Below are 21437 nucleotides of genomic sequence, written 5' to 3' on the forward strand. Positions count from 1 at the left end.
TTTTTTTAGAAGAACGTAGAATAGAAAAAAAAAGTGTCTATGTTGGGGAGGACTAAGGATTGTGAAGTATGTTTTAGCTATAATGTATACATTCTGGTGTTTATATATGTTTATTATAGCTATAATGTAATATTCTTCTGTAGAGTACAAAAAACTTGTAAACATTGTTTGACTATAGCTAATTTGGTTTATTAATACCAAATTTTATCTACTAAACTTAACTAGTAGATTTCTACTATGACCCCAGTTGTAAAGATGAAAACTTAAGTGATTGGTTGTCATTGCCTATAGAAAGACAAAAGGAAGCCTTTCCTTTTAAAACTCATTTTCTCACCCACTAGGAGGCCCTCAACGCCCCATTTAACTGCAGAATAAACTTGGGTAGTCCCCATATTGCAAGGGGACTGTGGTCCAGACCAGCAGTCAGAGCTTCACTAGAAATTAAGTCTGATCTTTGCCAGTTTCCTTAAGGAGCAAACATGTGAAATGAAGAGGGTGTACTGCTTGTTGCTTTGTTTTGTTTTGTCTGTTTGAGATGGAGCATCACTATGTAGGCCTGGAACTTGCTCTGTAGACCAGGCTGGTTTCCAACTCAAGAGACCTGCCTGCCTCTGCTACCCAAGTGCTGGTATTAAAGGTGTCTGTTTTCATGCCTGGCCATAACTGCATTCTTTATGGCTGAAAAAAAAAATCTGTTGCATAACTGTGCCATAGTTTCTTCCTCTGTTGAAGGACACAGGTTGGTTCCATGCTTTAGCTATTGTGAGCAGTGCTGGAATCCACACTGATGTGCAGGTTGTCTCTGTGGTATGCAGACTGAGGAATGGTCAGTCTGAGTCATATTGTAGGTTTATTTTTAGTGTTTTTGAGGAACCTCCATACTCCCACTGTAGTGGCTGCATTAGCTTACATTTCTGTCTAGTGGGTATACAAGGGCTTTTTTTTTTTTTTTTTTTTTTTTTTTTGTCCACAGTTGTTGTTTTCTTAATGGCTGCCATTCTGACTGGGATGAGATGGAATTTAAATGTGTAGTTTAATTTTGTTTGTTTGTTTGTTTGTTTGAGAAAGGGTTTCCCTGTTGTAGCCGTGGCTGTCCTGGAACTCACTCCGTAGACCAGGCTGGCCTCGAACTCAGAAATTCACCTGCCTCTGCCTCCCAAGTGCTGGGATTAAAGGCGTGCACCACCACTGCCCGGTGGTGGAGTTTAATTTAAATGTCTCTGCTAGCTAGTAAGATTGAACATATTTATGTGTTTATCAGCCATTTGACTGCAATTTGCTTTTATCATACAAATTAGTATTCTTCCATTATTATAAGCACTTTGTAGTCTTTACATTCTATAGAAATAGACACAACATTAGTGACAAGGTTTAACTATCATTATCACAAACAGTGCTGTTGTAAACATCCATATAACTCTTTAGTCCATCCTACAATTATTCTTTTTTTAAAAAGATTTATTTATTATTATAAATAAGTACACTGTTGCTGTCTTCAGACTTGCCAGAAGAGGGCGTCAGATCTCATTATGGGTGGTTGTGAGCCACCATGTGGTTGCTGGAAATTGAACTTAGGACCTTTGGAAGAGCAGTCAGTGTGCTCTTACCCTCTGAGCCATCTCGCCAGCCTCCCTACAATTATTCTTAAATATTATGTACATGGTGCAAAATTTGATCCTTTTTGGATGTTTGTGTAACTTGAACTGCTAAACTTGAGAGTGGACATTTTAAAAGGTTTGTGCATACAATGCAAAACTGTCCTTGACATCTGTCCCTCTTTACATTTCTGCCCAAAGTGTGTCTTAAGTGAGATTTGTTCCTAGCATGTCCCAATTGAATAGAGAAAAACCAAACAAGACTCCACTTGCTAGCCTGTGCCATTTGCTTGTACTCTATCCTTTTTGACACCTTTTTCTCTCATACCCTGCCTGCCCTCTAAGCCCTGTTTGCATACTGCTGCCTACCCCTCACACTGAGTACACAGCAAAGAAGTCCCTTCTACTTGGCAGTGTGTTTTTTCTCTCATTCTCCTAGGGTTAACTGTAGTTTTTTTTTTTTTTTTTAGCAGCATAAGCAAATCTTAGCCAGCAATGGTGGCTCAAAGCTGAAGCCCCAGCAAAGGGAGACTGCAGCTGAGGACCTCCTCAGTTCAGAGTCAGCCTACCTGGGCTGCTGCACAGCAAGACCATGTCTCAAGCAAACAAGCAAAGCCTTGTATCTTGCAGATTTCTTCTTTTGTCTTCTTTGGAATGTAGCAATTTGATAGACTTAAACTCAGTAAATATTGAGGTAAATTAGAGTTTGCCAAATTGATGATGGTAGAAAATAACTTATTGAGAGGAATATAAAGAATAAAAATGTGCATCAGACTGAGTACAGAATATACCGAGCTGCTTGGGACAAGACAATTCTGGCAGTGTATTTAGGCTCCTAGCCCAGAGTTCTTCATAAAAGATGGCTCACATTTTGTCAGTGTTGTTTTTAAAGCTAAATTCTCTCTCTCTCTCTGTCTCCCTCTCCTTCTCCCTCTCTCTCTCTCTCTCTCTCTCTCTCTCTCTCTCATTCTCTCTCTCTCTCTCTTTCTGTGTGTGTGTGTGTGTGCAAACCTGAGTGTGTTCACATTTGTATGAGACCAGAGGTCAGTATTGGCTATCTTCCTTATGGATTGCCACCTTTTTTTTCTTAAGTGAAACAGAGTTTCTCACTGAAGCAGGAGCTCACTGACTGTCCCGTGAGCCTCTGGTGAAACAGAGTTTCTCACTGAAGCAGGAGCTCACTGACTGTCCCGTGAGCCTCTGGAACCCTTCTAGCTCTGTCTCTCTTACTTGGAAATTATGAGTCCTTTACTAAGCCCAGATTTTCCCATGGTGCTGGAGATTTGAACTAATGTCCTTAGGCTCCCGTCGCAAGTTCTTTACAGACTGAGCCATCTTTTGCCAATATTCTTACTTTACCTATACATAGAAGGAGTCCCCTCCAAATCAGGATTCTTAAAATAACCCTTCTATTACAAGATATTAGCTCAATAAATCAGTATGGGCTATAGTCAGGTAGTTCCTTTTCCTATTTGTATTGTCTGTCTTATTTCCTTTCCCCATGCTATGTTCACTTTAAACTCTTTAGATTACTTCTGTCCTCATGAGCCCTGCCTCTTTTCTCCTCTGTCTTTTCTTCCTTCTGACCTCCCCCCCTTTTAAATCTCCCTTCCATTTTTCTCCCTTCTTCTATGTAGCCCAGGTTGGCCTTGAAGCATGGCCCTCTCAAGTGTTGGGATTATAGGTGTGTGCTGCTCTGGTGGTAATAACTTAAATTTTAGAAGGCAATTCACAGATTATTTTTAACCAAAGGCTTTTCTGTATTTATAATCCAGTTTATGGTCATTCACCTCTTTTACAAATATATAGCATTTTAATCCCATTTATTCATTTTCATTTTCCCCTATTGGGCATGTGTGTGTGTGTGTGTGTGTGTGTGTGTGTGTTGTTTAGTGAAATTGAGTGTATGTCAGTAGCATACGCTCATTAAACGGGAGACATTCTCTGGTGCCTGACTGCACTGTGTAGTTCACGTGCCCAGGCTTTGCCAGGGCCTTTGAAGCTGCCCATCATTTCATTGCCCAGCTCTGAGATCTGGACAGTTGGGGCTCCAGCTGTAAGAACATTCACTATTAAAAAGCTGCTTAATTTCTGTACCTAATGAGCAATCTTAAGGAAAGATTAAGGACAGTAAGTTCCAAAGCCCTAGAATGACTTCTCTTTCCTTGCTGTGAGGCAGCAGCTCACATAACTCACATGACAATGTCTAACAGGCAGGAGAGGACACTCATCTTCATCTAACAGGAAAGAAGAAATTGCCTATGAAACCACCCCCACCCAGCAGGTCTCACTGCCTGTGCTGTGTGTTTCAGAGAAGGAATGAGCATGTGCATCTGGGAGTGCCCTGCCATCAAAGGAGGCACAGGGTGAGAGTCTGCTGATAATGGGACACATAGAAGGTATGCAGTGAATTCTCTCAGAGCTCTCCTCCTTCTGGGAAGTTATACAAATATTAGGAAACCGCTCTGGCTCTCTCTGAGTTTGTCCCCTGCTTGGAATGTCTTCAGCTTCTTGAATCTGTGGAGTGGTTTTATCTTGTCTTCATTGACTTAGCCATACTACCTCCCTGTCCCCAGCCAGTCAGTTTCCTTTTGTGGGGGATGAGAATTGTGACTCTCTCTTACGACCCAGATATATCACCTCTGGGCATATACCCAAAAGATGCTCTACCATACCACAAGGACACCTGCTCAACTATGTTTAAAGCAGCTTTATTTGTAATAGCTAGAAACTGGAAACAACCTAGATGTCCCTCAGCTGAAGACTGGATAAAGAAAATGTGGTTGGGGCTGGAGAGATGGCTCAGCGGTTAAGAACACTGACTGCTCTTTCAGAGGTCCTGAATTCAATTCCCAGCAACCACATGGTGGCCCACAACCAACTGTAATGGGATCTGCTGCCCTCTTCTGGTGTGTTTGGAGACAGCTACAGTATACTCATATAAATGAAATAAATAAATCTTTAAGAAAAAAAAAAAGAAAATGTGGTTCATTTATACAATAGAGTACTACTATTCAGGCATTAAAAGCAAGGGCATCATGACATTTGCAGGCAAATGGATGGAAGTAGAAAATATCATCCTGAGTGAGGTAACCCACATATGGAAAGACATGCATGGTATGTACTCACTTATAAATGTTATTAACCATCAACTACAGGATAACCATGCTACAATCCATAGGCTCACATAAGCTAAGTAGCAAGGAAGGCCCAAGGAAGGATGCTTGAATCTCACTCAGAAGGAAAAATAAAATAGACATCAGAGATGGATGGAGGGAGGGAACTGGGCAGGAGAGGTGGTAGGGAGGGGAACAGGAGTGGGGAACAGGTGTGGGGAGGAGCAGGGTGAGGAGAGGGCTGGGAGAAAGAAGGGAAATTGATATGGGGGGCATCTTTGGGATGAGCCAGAAACCTAGACGGGAGTGTAGAAGTTAGGTCTGGTTCTCCCTGCCAGCCCCAGGCTCCCAGAAATAAGACTCAGATTTAAAATATATTTACAAATATCTTGGCCATAGATCATAACTAAAATAACCCATTTATTTTAACCTACATCCTGCCACATGGCTGGTTACCTGTGCTCAGGTACCATGAGTCCATTTCCTCACATCTTCCCAAGCAGATCTCCCACACCTGACTTCCCCAGAATTCTTCCTCCCTCTGGATATACCACTTTCTATTTTACCCTTTCCTATAGAGTATAGGTTTTTAAATTAATATCCATACAATGCACATGATATTCTCTCTACAGGGGAGGCTCCCGAGAGTCTATGGGGGTGATCCTAGCTGAAACTCCTAGCAGTGGCAGGGTGGGAGGGATGGTAGTGGTGGTATGGAGCCTGAAGGGGCCACTTCCTGTAGCCAGACAGAACTACTAGTGGAGGGATGGAGACACCACATATCCACAAAACCTTCAACCCAAAATTTGTCCTGCCTACTTGATGTGCAGGGATAAATATGGAGCAGAGATTGAGGGGGTCACCAACTAACGATTGGCTCAACTTGAGACCCATTCCATGGGAGAGAGCCAACCCCTGACACTATCAATGATGCTCTGCTTTAGGACAGGAGCCTAGCATAACTGTCCTCTCAGAGGCTTCATCCAGCAACTGATGGATGTAAAGACCCACAGCTAAACATCAGGTAGAACTGGGGAGTCTTGTGGAAGAGTGGGGTATTGGATTGAGAGCTGGAGGGACCTACAGAGTCAACTAACCTGGGCCCATGTGGGCTCACAGAGACTGGATCACCAGCCAAAGAGCATGCAGGGACTGGACCTAGGCCTCCTACACATTTGTAGCAGATATGCAACATGGTTTCTATGTGGGTCCCCTAACAAGTGGAGCAGATGTGTGTGTGTGTGGGGGGGGGGAGCGTCTCTGACTCTGTTGCCTGCCTTTGGATCTCTTTCCCTATCCTGGCTGTCTTGTCTGGCCTCAGTGAGATAGGATGTGCCTAGTTCTGCTGGGACTTGATGTGCCAGAGTGGGTTGGTACCCATAGTTGGAGTTTTCCTTTTCAGAGGAGAAGGGGAGGGAGTGTGAGGGTGGGTTGGGAGGAGTGGGTCTGTGATCAGGATGTTAACTGAGTGATGGTGATAGAGAGCCTTGCATGTGAGCCACTGTTGTAGCTTGGTGTTTGCACCTGAGTGCTTGAGTGCTCACCTGGCACTGTTAGCAGGAGACTCTGGTGCACCAGGCCCTCTGTCATCTGGCCCTCTGCAGCCTCATCTCAGCCACCCTTTCCCATTTACTGTTCTTGAACATGCCTAGTTGGTTCGTCCTCTCATATATTTGTACATGTTTTCTCTTTCTAGAATGCTCTTCCTGCTTGGCAGAGCCATACTTTTTCTTCAAGGTCTAGCTCTATAGGCATGCTCTGAAAACTTGCATGTGTGTTGTGTTCCCCAACCCCCACATCTCAGGCAGAGTTAATCAGTCACTTTTTAGTCACACTTTGTACAAGTTCTCGAGGTTAAACATTTACAAAATGTTGTAATTGTCTGTTTGTATTTGTCTAGCCTTCTGTGTTTAGCTTCTGGAAGATAGGGTCCATATTCTTAATTCCATTTTTGTACTCAAGGTTTAACGCATAAAAGGTGCTCTATGAATGTTAGAGGAAGTGAATAAATGAATGATGATTTCACAGGTAACTATGCTAATAACAATTATCTTTATGATAGCAAGTCTGTCTATCAAAGGATTAGAGGTTATAAAACATAGAAGATACTATGTTATTTAAAACTGCGCTTGACAGTCTACACATTTCTTAGTTTGTAGGCTAGATACAACCCAGGCTGTCTGGTCTTCACTCTTCTAGATTTTTGCCTCTTACGACTTGTCTTCATTCTCTGTAACAGTTTGCAGCTAGTATCACTGGTCAGACACTCGCCTCTGCTCTCCTCTGCTGCATGCTTTTGCACATGTGAACCTTTCTCCACATTTATCCTTGCCAGAGCCTTGCCTGCGGTTAGACTCACCTTGATTGTCGCCTCTTCTGACTGCTCCACCCCAAATCACATGCTCCTCTGACTTCCTCTCTTTGCCTTAGCATGTGTAGTAATTCAATATAATAAATAACTGGACTTCTGTCTTGCAAGGCACACAGGCTTAGGTCCAGATTCCATATTCCAGTGAGGAGCCGTGTGATTGATGAGCAAGTAAACTTCTCAGAGTCTCTTTCCAAATCCTTAACTGGGAGTAGAGATACCACTTCTTTTTAGGGTTGGCTAAGGAGTTCTCACAGACAATAAATGCTCAGTAGTACAGACTGTAGTGTTGTTGGTGCCACTGGGTAAGTCATGGTACCTGATTCCTGGCCTACCTTGAGTTCTTGCTGAATGATGGCTATACAGTTTTGTAAGGGGCATGTTTTAAACCTCCAGGTTACCCTCAAATGCTTGTTTGGGTATTTTTGTAAATAACATTCATTTACAGTTTTCCTTGACATACACCAGTCCTTGGTCATCCTGGGGGTTTGTTCTCTTGAGTACGAGATGTCTCTTTGAAAAAGTGTTCCTGAGGTTGGTCTGGTTCTAGCAAGGACAGGATTTTTCCTCTCTCTGCTTCATAGATATGACCAGCTTTGAGCTGGAGTGTTTGTACAGCTCAAAGTCTCTACTAATTAAAGAAATGGATTAGATGAGACCATTTGATGAAAACCTATGGGCAGTAAGTGGTTTACACATTTCTCTTGCTGGACACCATCGTACCAGCTCATCTGTTTATGCTCTCTTCCTGATCAGTAGTACATGGAGATCATCCATCCACAGCAGAAGACTTGGGTCATTTTGCTGCTTGAATTTTATCCATTTTGTAAATGAGAAACCAAGATAATACAGTATGTTTATTATACAAGTAACAAAGGTCTTAGAAACTAACTTTTAAAAAAGAATCCATCATTAGCTAACTTTTAAAGATGTATGCCCATTTTACTTCTAAATACTTCTGGAATAAATCACTTATTTTGTCTGATTTACGGAGAACTAAAAGGTGGGGGGAATTTGATCTTTAAGAGGCATAGTTTATGGTGGTTTTAAGTTTAAACATTTTAGTGTCTCATGATACACTTGGTTAAAGGTAGTTCTCTTGAATGGCATGTAGCTACTAAAATATATAATTTAGATCTATATTCACAAACTTAAAAGATTTTGTTTTATTGTTTTCAATTATGTGTTTGTGTGTGTGTCTATGGATGGGTATGTGTACATGGGTGCAGGTGCCCATTGAGACCTGAAGATGTGAGATCTCCTGCAGCTGAAGTTACAAGGGGCTTTTTGCTGCTTGATGTGGGTGCTAAGAACCAAACTTGGGTCCGCTGCAAGAACAGCCAGTGCTCTCAACTGCTGAGCCATCCAAGGGTCTCTTTTTAAAGGGTAAAAGGTTGATTTCTGTGTACCCGGAAGAAAAAAAAAGGTACAACCTTTAGCACTAAAACATCTAGGTCTTTTAAGTGAGTATGTGTTGATTTATATTAAAAATATCTTAAGGACATTTTGGTTTTGGAATTGAAAAAAGTAGAAAAATATTTGAAAACGGTAAAGCCATCCTTTCTTCACCTCACCAGAGAAATTACCCTAAGTATGAGAAGACAGTGAGAACAAATGAAAACTCTGTTTTTGAAGAAATGAGGAATGTCTGAAATTCCAGGCCAGAAAATAGGCGGTCTTTAAAGGGTTGAATCAGGAGTAGGAAAGAAAGTAGACAAAACACTTGAAGCTACAGGATTCAGGAAAAGAGAAACAATAGAGCAAGATTCCATCTAGTTAAAGGCGTTTTCCATAGTGAAAGGTGTACTCTGGAACTGAAAACCAAAGCTCTTCGTTTGGAATAGTGGAAATGAGCACATGACCCAGTGGCCTGGGCTTCTCAGAGTCCAGCTTCATTCCAAAACACAGAGGTGGCTGGATGGAGTGGGTCTTAGACAGGCTGTGCTGGATGGAGTGGGTCTTAGACAGGCTGTGTTGGATGGAGTGGGTCTTAGACAAGCTGTGTTGGATGGAGTGGGTCTTAGACAGGTTGTATTTAGAAGCCTCGCTGTATAGCAGCAGGAAGAGATGTTGTGCACAGCCCACTGCTATGGAGGGCTTCATCTTGGGAGAGAGAACAGCTCAAGAATACCTCCTACCTGTGTACACACACACACACACACACACACACACACACACACACACACGAAGCCTGAACCAGGGCTGGAGCTCCATGGTTCAGGCTCCTCTCATACACACACACCATAATGGTCAGGTGAGAACTAAAGGAGTAAATTCCCTCATTTCACCATATGGGTCCAGGGGATCAAACTTAGTTTGTCAGCCTTGGTGGCAAGTGACATTACTCACTGTGCCATTTGCTGGCCTATAGATCTTGGAATGTAAACAGGCCATCTTATTAAAGTGTCAAGGAATATTTGGTCTGGAATTATATATATTTTAAAACAGTCTCTGTTTTATCCTTAGAACCTTATTAAATGTTTGATTTCATAGAAATGACACATATGCACACACACATGTGCCCTAGAGATTCTGCTTTAAATCACATGTGCCAACTGCTAAAGCAACCTTGGCAAATTGTTGATTGGATTGAAGTTGAAAACTCAAAATAATAAGATATAGGCTTATGGGATATTCATTAATTGCTGTTGGAAGTATATTGAAAAACATGCTTCACAGCCAGGCAGTGGTGGCACATGCTCATCCCAGCACTGAGGAGGCAGAGGCAGCAGATCTCGGAGTTTGAGGTCAGCCTGATCAACAGAGTTCCCAGTTAGCCAGGGCTACACTGAGAAACCCTGTCTAAAAACAAACAACAATGAGGTGAGGGGGAGAGGAAAGAAAAAAGAAAAAGAAAAAGAAAAGAAAAGCTTATATTAGTTAAAGAAAAGCATATTTTACAGCAGGACCATCACCTGACCACACAGAAGGAGACAGACAGGTTTGTCTATTACCTCCTTTTGTTGTATGCCCTGGTAAACCCTGGGAGCCCTTTGAGTGTTTTTGCTTATGTAAGTGGTACTTTCAACAGCAGTCAGATACTGCATTCCTTTTCCTCTCCCTTTATATCCTATTGCTTCATATATTATTTCCATTCAAAGACTCCAGCTCTCAGTATACACTGAAGCAGTGATTGGAGTTGCTTTCTTAGCTGTCGTCCCTAAAAATGGAGAATAAACTGGAAGCATCCCGGTTAGTAGGCTATGTCAGAGATATTGAAGAACAAAGTACTCAAGTCAGGCAGGCACAGACACTTTACCCTAGAGCTCATGGACTCAAACCTGTGTTGGTCAACATCCTGCGCGCACGCATGCACGCACACACGCACACACACACACACACACACACACTCACACACACACACACACACACACACACACACCAAATAAGCCAGTTCTCAGAGCAAGGCTGTGAGCACACACCCTTGGCTCTGAGCATGTGCTGAATCTAGACAGGTTGTTAAGCTGGGGCTGTTCTCAACAAGCTCTGCCCAGGATTTTAGCCTACAAAGTTGAGTAGACTCCAGAACCAAAGATGACGTGGTCTGTATACTTTGGTAAGAAATGGAGAGTAAGTTGGGAAATGCCAGATAAAAGAGAGATTTTGCTCATCTGATGAGAGTTGTAGAAGAAGGGACACGAGAATCTCCAGAGAAACCACAAAAATGTATCCCATAAGACAAGTTTTTAAAATCTGTCAGGCTCCAAGAATGCAAATCTACTTGTACTGGTCAAGAAACTTCCCTGGCCTCTCCTGTCCTCCCTGGCCCAGAATCAGCCTGAGTGTATAGAAGTGAGGCAGGAGGGACTCTGGCCCCACCCCTTCCCCTGAGGGCAGACTGCCTATCCCTGGGGCCCTGCCTGCAGGGAGAGAAGTCTTTTCTATCAGTGAAACTGAAATGCTGGCAAGATTGAACTGGTCATTTTTGCTTAAAGGTGAACTTTGTTTTTTGAAAGTTTAATTTGTAACAACTGCTATATAACTCATTAATTAGTACAAATTAACGAATTATCAAAATGTGGCTATCACCCAGGTCAAGAAATAGAGTATTCTTGGCCTTCCTATTCTTACAGTATCTTCTTTTATTAGCTCTTCTTGATTTGAACCCAATTTAAATGAACTGATCCCTTTTAGCTATTTGAATTGGGTTGACTCTATGATCTGATGGCTATAGTAAGGACCTCCCTTCAAGCTCATTTCCACTAAAACTCAGAGTGCATTCTTACTTGGAAATTGGGCCTTTGCCAATAATTAAGATGAAGTCATATTGGATTAGGGTGGGCCCTAAGTGGGATGACTAGTGGAAGACAGTGTGATGACAGTGGCAGAGGCTGGAGTGACGCAGCCACAGCCAAGGAAACTAAAGCTAGGACAGGTGCGTGAAGTAGGTCCATCTCAGAGCCTCCAGAAGACACCAACCCTATCCATGCTTTGATTTGATTTGAATTTTTTGAGTCAACATGCAGTAGGCATTTATTTCACACCTAGAAACTAACATGATTATACCAAAGGTCCATATGAGTCATATCACCACAAAGACCACTGTGTGCTTCCATTATGATTCATGGCATTATGGACATTGCCTGTGATGCCCGTCATGATAACTATGATCACTTTACTTTTGGCAGTTCTGCGTTGCCACCTGGGCCCTGCTACTTGAGACCCAATTAAACCTATTGACTTGAATTGATTCAACTGAGCAGCAGCATCTTGGACCCTAAGGTCTGGACAAGGAAAAGAACCATAACAAAGCTCTTCAAATGTGCTGCCGCCCCTCTCACCATTTTGTGTCTTAGGGTTAGTGAAGGGCATGTCTTCTGGGCCTTCCCATTGTGGAGGATTAGCTTCACAGCATACTCATTCTAGCATTGCTATTTCCCTGAACCTTAAAATTCCTTCATCAACTAAGCCAAAGGATATCAGGCATCTCTAATCCTTTTAATAGGCCATCTTTTGACAAATGCTTTAGCTAACCAAACTTTTGACATCTTTTTAACTGCGAGCTGCAGGCCCATGTCAGCATATTCAGCTAGATCCAGTTTCAGGTTCTGCCCACCATTATCTCACACCTTTAAATCCATTCTGGGTGCTGGAATTAAAGGCATATACCACCAATACCCAGTTATACTTTGATTCTTAGATATTTAGGTCTTTTGAAGTGCAAGAGAATAATTTTCCTTTTTAAAAGCCACACAGCTTATACTAACTTAGATATCAGTCCTAGGAAATGACTACAACACAATTGTAGGAGACTATTAGAAAGACCAGTGAGATGTGAGGTGTGGTGGCTCATACCTGTAATATCAGCGTTCAGGTTTTGGGCTAGTCTTGATTGCATAGCCAAACCCTTCTTATTAAGCAAGAAATGGGGATGCAGTCCAATAGTAGAGTTCTTGCCTAGTGTGTACAAGGCCCTGGGTTCCATACCCAGCACAGAAAAATTCTAAGACTTTTTCAGATTTTGAAAGTAGAGGAAGCACCAGTCCTACTAAGCAGGTTTTTAAAATCTTTTTAAAGATTTATTATTTTTATATTATGTCTATGGGTGTTTTTCCTACCCATGTCTGTGTACCACATGCTTGAAGTACCAAGGACAGGAGAAAATATAGGATATCCCAGAACTGGAGTTACAGACAGTTGTGAGCCACTGTATGGGTGCTGGGAATCAAATCCAGATCTTCTGGAAGAGCAGACACTGCTATTAACTGCTGAGCCATCTCCCCAGTGCCCTGAATGGGTTTGAAGTAGTAAAATCACTTAAAATTAATTTTCAAACCCTTCAAGGTCTTTGTTTATCCAGTCCACCAATTATAGAGGCAAAATGTTGACTAACTTTAATATGGCATTCTGAATGTTTACTCTCCAGAGGGGCAGTGGATATAAAGCCTTCTCCAGATTTATTTTGTCTATTGCTGTTTACTGCTCAGCTCTTGTCTTCTTCTTCTTCTTCTTCTTCTTCTTCTTCTTCTTCTTCTTCTTCTTCTTCTTCTTCTTCTTCTTCTTCTTCTTCTTCTTCTCCTTCTCCTTCTCCTTCTCCTTCTCCTTCTCCTTCTCCTTCTCCTTCTCCTTCTCCTTCTCCTTCTCCTTCTCCTTCTCCTTCTCCTTCTCCTTCTCCTTCTCCTTCTCCTTCTCCTTCTTCTTCTTCTTCTTCTTCTTCTTCTTCTTCTTTTTTCTCTTTCATTGAGTCAAAGTACATTTACCTCTGAAGTAGGGAAGTTCTCTGCCCTTACACCCACTGAAGCTCAAAGCTGCCAAGTGATTGCTTTGCCTTGGAGCAGTAGGGCAAGTCAAAGTTAAAAGGTTATAAAAAATGAATGCACACATCTAAACTTCTTCTCCTGAGTTGACAGTCTTTTTTCCCAGATCTCCTCTGATAAAGGGAATAATTCAGCCTTGTGTGCTTACCTTAGTTTCAGAGTCCTTCCATGGAGGAGAGCAGGGAATCCATGCACTTCCTCATTTCCCTCAGCCACAATTTACAGAAAACTTCTTAGCAAAAATTAACATGTAGTAAGTAAAAACAGTTTCTGCACAGATGGTCTGCCTCATTGTACTTTCTGAGGACAATTTAAAGGTTTATTACACATTTCTACCATCTATGTTCAATCCTTTATTTATTTTAAGATTGATTGATTGATTGATTGATTGATTATGAGTACACTGTCACTCTTTTCAGACACATCAGAAGAGGGCATCTGATCCTATTACAGATGGTTGTGAGCCACCATGTCGTTTCTGGGAATTGAACTCAGGACCTACTTAGAAGAGCAGTCAGTCGGGGGCTGGAGAGATGGTTCAGTGGTTAAGAGCACTGACTGCTCTTCTAGAGGTTCTGAGTTCAATTCCCAGGAACCACATGGTGGCTCACAACCATCTGTAATGGGATCTGATGCCTTCTTCTGGTGTCTGAGGACAGCTACAGTGTACTCATATACATAAATGCCCCCCAAATATTAAAATATATATATATAATTTACTTAAAAAAAAAAAAGAGCAGTCAGTGCTCTTAACCACTGAACCATCTCTCTACCCCCAATCCTTTATTTTTATTTTTTTTAAAGATCTTTTCCCAATCTGTTGGTTGCCATTTTGTGTTATTTTTTTTAAGATTTATTTATTTATTTTATGTGTATGAGTACACTGTAGCTGTACAGATGGCTGTGAGCCATCATGTGACTGCTGGAAATTGAACTCAGGATGGCCGGCCCCACTCACTCCAGTGTAATACACTGTAGCTGTCTTCAGATGCACCAGAAAAGGGCGTCAGATGACATTATGGGTGGTTGTGAGCCACCATGTGGTTGCTGGGATTTGAACTCAGGACCTTCAGAAGAGCAGTCAGTGCTCTTACCCGCTGAGCCATCTCACCAGCCCAATCCTTTATTTTTAATAAGTCCTAAATGGGAACATTTCTGATGGCTATTTAATCAGCATCATAAAATTAAAATTATGTTGTAGCTTGATGTATTGTAAAAATAATTTTAAAGAAAATGTGTATGAGTGTGTGTGGTATGTGTGAGTCTGAGTCTGGGTACATACATACTCATGGTGTGTATTTGGAGGTCGGGACAACTTGGGGAGTTTGTTCTTGCCTTCTTTGTTGAAGCAGGGTCTCCTGTTGTTTCTCCTGCTGCACTGTGGATGTATTTCACACTGGGCTGGCCTGGGAGCGTCTAGGTGATCTTGCCTCTACCTTCTGTGTTACCGCAGGAGTGCTGGAATTACAGATCTGGCTTTCTGCATAGGTCCCCGGGATTGAACTCTGGCAGTCAGGCTTATGCAACTAATACTTTTCCCCACTGAGATGTCTCCCCAGCCTCAGGCCCTGTCTTTTAAAGATATCTTAAGTGTATGTACAATGTGCATTCATACTTTATTATTATTTTGTTTGTTTGTTTGTTTGTTTGTTTGTTTTCGAGACAGGGTTTCTCTGTGTAGCCCTGGCTATCCTGGAACTCACTCTGTAGACCAGGCTGGCCTCGAACTCAGAAATCTGCCTGTCTCTGCCTCCCAAGTGCTGGGATTAAAAAGCGTGCACCACCACTTTATGCCAGTTTATTGAACTGGAGGACTGAATTTCTATATTGTCTTGGTTTTATCTTTCCAATCATGTATGTTCAAAACCAATACTGTCTTTCACTTACAGGTTATAATTTAAATGGAAAACAGACTTCAAAAAGGAATCGAAACACTTTCTGTTCTCTGCCTAAAAGTCGGTTGAAAATAACAGTTGATATGGAAAGCTAAAATGCCCAAAGTTGCAACAAAATAAAAAACTAATCAAGTAAACCTTGAATATTAAGGAAAATCAAGGCTAGGTCAAGGAAATACTCAACTGAAACAAAAATGAAGAGATTATATCATTTCCTTATAGAGTATCTGTTCAGCTAGAAGTAGTTCATAATGAAATTAGAAATGGAGTAGAATGATTTATAGTAGCCTATCATCAGCACATTGTGTGTGCTGGCTAGAGGATGACTTGCAAATCGGTGTGTGTTCTACTGGGGGATCCGGGAATCAAGCAGGTCTTCAGGTTTGCATAGCTATCAGCTTTGTCTATGGAGCCACCTCATTGGCCCTGTGTTCCCCACCTCCCCCAGACATTAACTTTAAAGGGCAGGCGAGAGGGCTCATAAGTAAAGGCACTTGCTGTCAAGTGATGAGCTGAGTAATCTGATCCCCAGGAACCACAACGTAAAAGGAGAAACTTGACTCCAATTTGTCCTCTAATGTGTACACACCTGCGCGCGCGCGTGCACACACACACACACACACACACACTGAATAAATGTAAACATTTTCAAAGCATGGGAAAATGTTAGGGACTTCATTTATTCAAGAATTGATTGATTCTGTCAGTAGTAGCAAGTGTGGGACACACCTCCAAGCTGGTGGCAGCAGCACTCTGAGAAGGTCTCCTCAGGATATTTACTCAGGAGAGCCAGGAAAGAATTTCAGGGTATAAGCCAGAGTTAGAGTTTACTAAGAAGACATTTTAAACATAGATTAATGTGGGAATTAACAAAAAAAGGAAAAAGAGGCTTATGTTTTTTTAATTTTCTATGAACTGAAGTTTATTAGAGTTTTCACTTATGTATTCATTCGATTTACATCCTGGTCGCAGCTCCCTCTTCTCTGTTCCCAGTACCACCCTCACAATCCCCTCCCCCATTATAAGTGAGTACATACTATTTGTGTCTTTCTAGTTTGGGGTTACCTCACTCAGGATATTTGGTAGTTCCATCCATGTCTGCAAATTTCATGATGCTCTTGTTTTTTGTAGCTGTATAAATGTGCCACATTTTCTTTATCATTCTTTGGTTGAGAGACATCTAGGTTGTTTCCAGTTTTTGACTATTGTGAATAAAACTGCTATGAACATAGTTGAGCAAGGTCCTTGTGGTATGGTGGAATATCTTTTGGTTATATACCTAGGAGTGGTATAGCTAGGTCTTGAGATAGAACTATTCCAAATTTTCTGAGGGTCTGCCAAATTGATTTCCAAAATGGTTGTACAAGTTTGCACTCCCACCAGTAATAGAGGAAAAGAGAAAGCATCTTCAACAAATGGTGGTAGTCAGCTGTCTGCATGTAGAAGACTACAAATAGATCCATATTTATCACCCTGTACAAAACTCAAGTCCAAATGGATCAAAGACCTTAATATAAAAACAGATATACTAAATCTAATAGGAAAGAAAGTGGAGGACTGTCTTGAATGCATTGGTACAGGAGACAACTTCCTGAACAGAACACCAACAACTCATGCTCCAAGATCAACAGTTGATAAATGGGACATCATGAGTCTGAAAAGCTTCTGTAAGGCAAAGGACAAAATAGCAGCCTACAGAATGAGAAAAGATCTTTACCATTGCTACATCTGACAGAGGGCTAATATCCAAAATATATTCCAAGAACTCAAGAAATTAGACACCAACAAATCAAATAACCCAATTAAAAAATGGGGTACAGAGCTGAACAGAATTCTCATGAGAAGAATCTCTAATGGCTGAGAAACACTTAAAGAAATGTTCAATGTCCTTAGTCACCAGGGAAACGCAAATCAAAATGACCCTGAGGTTCCATCTTACACTCGTCAGAATGGACATGATAAACTCCAGTGAAAGCACTTGCTGGCGAGGATGAGAGCATGTATGATTTTAATGGCTACTGAAGTTACATCTCAAAGGGTTGCTAAGGAATTTTTTCAGTAAATGAGATCATAGGGTGTTTTCTGATGTACGCTGGGTAGGATTACAGCTGGTAAGGTAAAACCATAGCTTGAAAGTTTGTGGGAATTTAAGATGTTTTTACTGTAAACAAAAGTTTACTTTGAAGGTGTTGTCATGCAGTATCAAATATTCAACCAAGATCTAATTCTTCATCTAAAAATAAATAGGCACATGTATGTCAGAAAAACAAACAAAAGACATGTTTATCTTCTTGTTGGTTGGATTCCCAGTCAGTCTCAGGTTTCATTTAGGCAAGGCAAGGAGAGAGGCTGGGAACACTTAACTGTAAGAATGGATCACTGCTATTTAATGTCCTTATCTGAAACACTTTCATAGCACTTCTAAAATTTTTGACTCAAGGGTCTCCTTTTCCTTCCCATGTCCCCTTAGCTTCCCCTGACTTTCTATCCTTCCTCAGCTCAACAGATAGCTAGTGAGCACAGTCCTTTGAGTTCTGGTTTTGTGCAAGAGAATAAGACAGAAGCCTGATTTGGTAGGAGAAAAAGCCAATGAGAATCCCACAGCAATGAAGACCAATCTGGGAACACATAGTGGGGACCACAGGCATAGGAGGTCTCTCCTTCACATAAGACCTGAAGGTTGAGAAGAAATTTGGGGGGAAGAGGAAGAAAACAGGAGTTTGCCAGGCCTATGGTACTGTAGTAAGACAACAGGGCCTTCAAGGAAGTTTCTAAGTCATTTGGCGAAGGTGAAATTCAAGCTTCAAGGAGTCCTGAGCTTTAAATGCCACATCCAGTCATCTGGGTTTAACTAGGGCAGTATGGAGTCTCTGAGGGAGTTACCCATGTAGCATTTCTGAATCGTAGCATTCTGATGTGTGTGCTCTGTGCTAACCCCCGTCTTCTGTTGGGCCCAGGTGCTAATGATGACAAACCAGCTGGGACCAGCTTGTCTTGCTCTCAGGTTCTAAAGAATGCTTACGTGTAAGAGGTGAAATAAGCACGGGCATGGAGAGATTGCACTATCCTGTGTTTGCTGGTTTGGTCAGTATTTTTGGACATCCTGTAGAAATATGTCATTCGCTGTATTTTCAGGCACTTGTGAGACTGGGGAGTATAAATTTCCTTTTAGAGCATGTGTAGATGTATTATTTCTAACTGTTACTGAAGTAGAGGAAATGATGTCACCAGATGTACGGAGCGTTTATTCACACTGAACACACTCACTGTTCATTTAAACAAAAAGATCATTTCTCAATTCAAATCGGAATATTCTAATTTAAGGCCTAAATCAGTTGTGTCATAATCTCTATGGAAACAAAGCATTCCACTGTGTAGTAGTTGCATAAGTAATTCATTTCTCTTTGTACATGACAAATTGTGGATATGAATACTTTTCCCATTTTTCTCTTAAGAACTGTCTTTAAAATAGAGGCTTTAGTCAGTGGCACTTGCTTAATATGTCTTAATGAAATTTAAGATTTCCATTCAACCCACTGTCTTTGCCCAGTTTAGTTCAGGTGAAGAATACATTATCTGGTTCAGTTCATATAGAGCTACTGACTCTGTCTGAGGCACTCTCAAGGCACTTCCTTCCTTCCTTTCTTTCCTTCTTCCTTCCTTCCTTCCTTCCTTCCTTCCTTCCTTCCTTCCTTTCTTTCTTTCTTTCTTTCTTTCTTTCTTTCTTTCTCTCTCTCTCTCTCTCTCTCTCTCTCTCTCTCTCTCTTTCTTTCTCCCTTCCTCCCTTCCTTTCTCTCTCTCTCTCTTTCTCTCTCTCTCTCTCTCTCTCTCTCTCTCTCTCTTCCTTCTTTCCTTTCTTTCTTTCTTCCTTTCTTTCTTTCTTTCTTTCTTTTGTGGGATTGTTTCTTATTGATCTTTGAGGGCCCTTTATATATGAATCTTTTGTCAGTTTCGCAGATATTAGTCTGTTTTTCAGATTGTCTTCTTCACATTTGGGGTTTACCACCTCTTCTGTACTGGGTCTTTTGATGAATGAAATCCTTAATTTAAAGTCTAATTGTCAGTCCTTCCCTTTAGTGCTTGCTTGTTTATACCTGGTTATGTATCCTTTACAATGAAAGTAGAAATATGCACAAATGATTTTGCATTAAATAAAGTATTCATCATAGCAAAGAACAAGTGAAGAGACTGTGCAGCAAGCCCCTGGGATCCTCCGGGATCGTCTTCCCAGTCCTAGGTGTGTGCACCACACACGTTGTTTATAGGACTGCTGAGGATCCAAACTTGGTTCCTCCGGCTTGCACAGCGTTTCACTGACTGAGCCTTTTCCCCAGGACAGTGCTTACATATTGTTAATTTATTAGATGATATTGTATTACTAATCTCATTGTTTTTCATCTTTTCACATGGCAGTTGTTTTAAGATCCGAGTGCCCCCATGCCTCCACCCCCAGATGACTAGATTTCAAATGCCACAACTTGTTGCTGCACCTATAAGCCTGGGCAGACATTTTTGCATGTTCCCTTTGTGAATAGGCACAGGCTTACTACTTCTGGGTTGTGGTTTGGTAATACAGCTACAAGCAGTGTGTGTGTGTGTGTATGTGTGTGTTCTTTTGTAATTGGTCTTAAATATTTTCTTATTGAAATTTTCAACCAGGAAATTTCTTATCTTCTTAAAAAAACCTTTTCATTGGTTCCTTGTGAATTTTGAATCATGCACCCCAATCCCATTCATTTCTCCCTCCCATTGTACCTGCTTTCCACCCTTGCACCCTCCCTCCCACAGCAGAGAAAAAGCATCTCGTAGTGGAAGCTGCAGTGTGTCACAGTGTGTCCCACAGTGTACCCTTTGTCCATACTTCTTTGCTTGCAGATGTTCATTGCAATGACCTTGTTGGTCTGGTAGGAGGCCTCTGGCTTCTGTTACTCTATTAAAACTGGAACCTCACTGGGACTCTTGTTGGGTAGCCTGTTGCCATCCTATGTCATGGATATCCTGTAGTTTTGGATCTGTGGGATCAGACCCTTCATGTACTTCAGCAGTTCATCTAGCACAGAAGACACGAGACTTTGGGGTGAGCCAATTCAAAGCCCTGAATTTAGGCCTGAGAGGAATCTGAGCTAGTCAGCCCAACTTGGGATGGTTCACTGGCAACGTGCCCCCACCCCCCAACACACACACTTCCACCCCCACCCCCTGCAGTCAGGACCAGCTCCATCCTGCTGCCCAGGCAAGGTGCAGGGTCCACTCTACCGAGTGTTACCACTGGTGAGGGACGTGGCCAGTTCTCCCACTCTCATGGGCCAAGTCTCCCAACTGCCATAAGTGGCAAGGGATGAGGTTAGGGAGGAGGGCATCTGTGCCACTGCCACAGCACAGAAGACACGAGAGCCAAGGCCTGCTCACTTATAATATCCGCATCCATGGCCAGCTCTGCTGTGCTGCTCAGGTGAGGTGCAGGGCCCACTCTCCTGAGTACTGCTGTAGATGAGCTCTTATGACCCCAGGGCCAGCTCTTCTGCCTGTCTATTTTACCCTATTTTCTACAGCAGAATAAGACTGCATAAATAGAATGTTAGAATCTAAAATGCTATTTACAACATGTCCATTAACAAATGTTTTCTTTGAATACACTGAGGGAAGTTTGCCTGCTGCCTCAGGACCTGCCCAGGTGGGCAGAGTGCCCTGGAGAATGGTTGTGGGTGCCCCTGTGGTATGAGATGCATACCTCTTTCAACAGTCCGTGCTTTTCAGACTCTTCATCCAGTTATGAGTACTGTGCTCTGCAAGTGAGGATATTTGAGTTGGTATTTGAGACTTCCTGCCTGTTCTGTTAAATATGTATTGAGTTTTAGAGACTATAAATATTCATTTTCCCATGTATAAACACTAGACAGTATTTGACCAAGGGGGAAAAAATGGCCCTGGGAAGACCTATCTCCCGTAAGGAGAGTTTTAGGTTCCTTATGCATGGAACCCAGGCTACACTGATCTTTCTAACAAGGAGCTGCGGACAGGGCTAATGCCAGGCCAGGCTTGCATTATCCACCTTGCTCCTACCTCCTTCTATCCATGTGCATAGGTCTACATTGCTCCAGGGCTTCTTACATTCTCTGCTGATGTTAGATTTTTGTATACATCCCCATTCCCTCTTTCTTTTTTTTCTTTTTCTTTCTTTCTTTCTTTTTTTTTTTTTTTTTTTT

General features: G+C 41.8%; 1 protein-coding gene and 1 long non-coding RNA gene across 3 annotated transcripts in view; both read left to right on the plus strand.

Annotated features, from left to right (window-relative positions):
• The window catches only part of Pde8a (phosphodiesterase 8A), a 129275-nt gene that overhangs the window by 37265 nt on the left and 70573 nt on the right, over window positions 1-21437 (plus strand). The gene's annotated exons all lie outside the window — the stretch shown is intronic.
• On the plus strand, window positions 2073-4474 carry LOC116102481. Its single transcript, XR_004123195.1, has 3 exons — window positions 2073-2289; window positions 3908-3994; window positions 4430-4474. It is a non-coding gene; the product is annotated as an uncharacterized LOC116102481 (long non-coding RNA).

This window comes from Mastomys coucha, unplaced genomic scaffold (genome assembly GCF_008632895.1).
Source record: "Mastomys coucha isolate ucsf_1 unplaced genomic scaffold, UCSF_Mcou_1 pScaffold21, whole genome shotgun sequence".
In the NCBI taxonomy this organism is placed as follows: Eukaryota; Metazoa; Chordata; class Mammalia; order Rodentia; family Muridae; genus Mastomys; species Mastomys coucha.